Raw genomic sequence first — 4,241 nt, forward strand, 5'->3', positions numbered from 1 at the left:
TACCTGCCTATCAGACAGCCATGTTTGGTGGAGGGGCTTAAAGTGGAGGACAAACAGACTGTAATTACCTTTACCTCACCATTGGCACGTAGACTTATCTTACTCAATTGCAAGAATCCCAGCCCACCTCTTTTAAGCCAGTGGGTAACGGATGTTCTATGCTACTTGAAATTGGGGGGAAAAAATCAAATTCTCACTTAGAGGATCTGTTGAAAACTTTTTAAAAATGTCAGGATCTAATTGATAACATTGTCAGTCATTTTCCAACCTGCTCTACAGGGTCACGGGGGTCTGCTGGAGCCAGTCCTAGCCAGCACAGGGCACTAGGCAGGAACAAATCCCTGGGCAGGGCACCAGCACACCACAGGACACACACACGCACACAACAAGGGACAATATAGGATCGCCAATGCACCTAACCTGCATGTCTTTGGACTGTGGGAGGAAACCCACGCAGACACGGGGAGAACATGCAAACTCCACGCAGGTAGGGCCCAGGAAATGAACCCAGGTCTCCTTACTGCAGTGCTACCCACTGCGCCACTGTGCCACCCCTAAATAACATTGTAAAATAAGTTTCTGCATATATTCGGGTAAAGGATACCCTTCCTTTCTCACTGCTTTCAAAGATTTGCTTTGTTGGCTGGCTCTGCTCTCTTTCTCAAGCATCATTACATACGGGGGTCTTCCCAGACTGTCTTAAGACTGCTGTAGTTAAACCCCTGCTCAAGAAAAATAATCTCGACCCCTCTTCTCTTGAAAATTATAGACCCATCTCTAACCTGCCTTTCTTAAGTAAAATTCTAGAGAAGGCCGTCATTATGCAGCTAAATGACCACCTCAATAAACCTGCCATTCTTGATAAGTTTCAGTCAGGTTTTAGAACAAATCACAGCACAGAAACTGCACTCGTTAAAGTAGTCAATGACTTGTGGGTAAATGCAGACAGAGGCCGTCTATCTGTTCTCATCCTCTTAGATCTGAGTGCCGCATTTGACTCCATTGATCACAATATTCTTAAAAATCGCCTTAGTCAATGGGTGGGGCTCTCTGGCAGGGTCTTAAATTGGTTTGAATCCTACCTGGCAGGTAGAAAATTTTTTGTTACTTGTGGTTATTATACATCAAAGACCCCTGATATTCTATATGGTGGTCCACAAGGCTCTCTCCGGGGTCCACTGCTGTTTTCGATTTACATGCTTCTGTTAGGTCAGATTATCTCAAGGCATAATGTGAGCTACCACAACTATGCTGATGTCACACAGCTGTATTTATCAATAGCACCTGATGACCCCGACTCTCTTGATTCACTAACACAATGTCTTACTTGTGTCTCTAAGTGGATGAGTAGTTATTTTCTCAAACTAAATAAAGAGAAAACAGACATTTTAGTGATTGGCAATAATGGATATAATGAGGTTATTAGAAATAAACGATGCATTAGGAGTAAAAGTCAAGACGGAGGTAAAGAATTTAGGGGTAAATATTGACTCTGACCTGAATTTTAAATCACATATTAATCAGATTACTAGGACAGCATTTTTCCACAAAAGTTAGACCCCTTATAACATTGCAAGATGCTGAGAAATTAGTTCAGGCTTTTGTCTTCAGTCGACTAGATTACTGTAATGCTCTCCTCTCAGGACCACCCAAAAAAGACATCAATCGATTGCAACGAGTGCAGAATGGAGCTGCTAGAATCCTAACTAGGAAAAGAAAATCCAAGCCCATCACCCCAGTGCTGATGTCACTACACTGGTTACCTGTGTCATTCAGAATCGACTTTAAAATCCTGCTTATAATTTACAAAGCCTTAAATAATCTGCTCCATCTTATATTTCGGAATGTCTTCCACTTTACACTCCAAATCGTAACCTTAGATCTTCAAATGAGTGTCTGCTTAGAATTCCAAGAGCTAAACTTAAAGGAAGTGGCGAGGCGGGCGGCCTTCTGCTGTTAGGCACCTCAAATCTGGAATATCTGACCGATAGGAATTCACCAGGCTGCTACGGTGGAGCACTTTAAAAAACTGCTAGAAACACATTACTTTAACATGGCGTTCTCAGAGCTTCATCTTAGCTTAATCCTGATGCTCTGTATATTCAATTAATTATGATTTTTCATGATGGCTTCAAAATCCATACTAACCCCTACTTTCTCTTCTGTTCTTTTTCTGTTTTTTCTGGGGTGGCGACCTGTGCCACCACCACCTGATCAAAGCACCGTGATGTCCTTACATTTAAAGGCCAGAAGTCCACATGACGGTCATCATCAAGTTCTTCCATGAGAACCCTGAATACCAGGAGGACTGATTGAGGTCATTGATGTTAGGTAGAATGCCTAGAGGGGGCTGGGTGGTCTCGTGGCCCCCTCTAGATTTTTTTTTTCTCCAGCCGTCTGGAGTTTTTTTTTTGTTTTTTCTGTCCTCCCTGGCCATCGGACCTTACTTTTATTCTATGCTAATTAGTGTTCCCTTATTTTAATTCTTATTTATTTTGTCTTTTTTTTCTCTTTCTTCATCCTGTAAAGCACTTTGAGCTCCATTATTTGTATGATAGAAATAAATGTTGTTGTTGTTGTTTCTCTTGGGTGAGGGTTGAATTTTGGTTTGATTGTTTGTTTGTTTAGTTTGACGTGATTGTGCGGAATGTTATTTGCTTCAAATAAAAATCCATAAAAAAAACATACCCATGTCAACATAGCGTAATGGACATGCGCAGACTGAACCCGGTTTAGGGCTTACATGACCACACACAGTTTACTCGCGGAGAAGTCTACGTGTGTTACATAGCATTATAGGAACGAGGTTTCAGTGAAGAGCCGCGTTATGAAATCGCATTTAGACGCACCGATCGAGCCGGGGGTGCATTGGCTCACCCACGGCCCGTCACACGCTGGCTTGCTTACTGGAAACTCACCGGACGTTCATCTTCGAAGTCGGCGGCGATCGAGCCAAAGGTTATTAAAAAAAATGTTCTGTTCTTGAGAAAAAGAAAATGTTAGGCGAACGGTACACGAACGAGAAGTGTTCGCATTTCCCTTTTGCAACTCGTCGAGGGAGGCGTCTTGAGCTGATAACCTGCGCGTGCTGAGCTGACTCCGCATGTGCGCTCCTGAGTCACTCGGAGGTCGCGGACGTTTGCACAACGCCAGAAGTGCGCAGGCGCTCACGTGATGGGCTCGGACAGGTGCTGTCTGTGGTGCTGAAGAGCTTGAACTCCGTCTGCCTCCAAGTGAGGACTTGATGAGACCTTCCTTTATATAGCGCCTTTCTTAAAGGGCTTTTGATAATCCTCGTTTTTGAATTAGATGGCGGGGTGGTGAACTCCCAGATCCCAGGAATCCCAGAATGGCTGTACGTGTGCAGTTTGTCTGTTCTTCCCGTGTCCTGGGTCAGGGGTGGAGATTCAGTTTCCACCTAAGGACATGCAGGTTAAGTTAACACTCCGTCCAGCAATGTCCTTGATTGACAAGCCGTGATAGCACAGCCTTCAATTCCAGAACAGGACAGAAGGCTTAGTGGGCCACGGATGCCATTGCTGGTTAGTCAAATGGGTGTTGAAATCTTGCAGATCAAATCGGGACATCTCATTCAACCTCAGTGTCACCTGAAAGAGGCTGAAGAAAGCCCGAAGCTGGCAGTCACAGATAATGGAAACAGATGCCTCCCCGAAAAGCAAACGGCGAGATACGTCGGCTATTTGTGGGCCGCTTGGCTCAGCATCAAAGGAGAATTATAAAAGTTTGGGATGCTGCTTGTTGGAGGTCATCTGTCTGATTTGGATGAGAAGCAGGCCATGCGCTCCGGGCATTCTTAAGATTCACAGGGCAGCTCTGGCAATCGTGGGTAGAAACTGATAAGGCGGTCGGGAAATGCCAGACCAGGATAAAGTGCAGCGGAGAACTGAGAGGCGGGATCAGGAGAGACGTGCACCTTGACTTTGGTGAAGAGGGCCACACAGTCTCTGCCACTGTCCTTTTAACCCCAAGACGGGCTGATCAGTCCTTCGTTGTCAGGCTCATGGCATACAAGGACAAGGCAGAAGGTGACAGACAAAGGAGAGGAGAGGCCAGTTTAATGCACTCTCTCTGTTTGTTTGCGTGGGATGACCCTGGCTCAGGATAAGTGGGTTTGGACTGAATTGAATGCGGCCCCCGCTGCGATTCTCATACAGATTTTATGCAGCTTATTGTGTCATGCGTCTTTGAATTTCACCAGAATAAAATACATTTGTAAATTA

Source organism: Erpetoichthys calabaricus, chromosome 10 (genome assembly GCF_900747795.2).
Source record: "Erpetoichthys calabaricus chromosome 10, fErpCal1.3, whole genome shotgun sequence".
Lineage (NCBI taxonomy): Eukaryota > Metazoa > Chordata > Cladistia > Polypteriformes > Polypteridae > Erpetoichthys > Erpetoichthys calabaricus.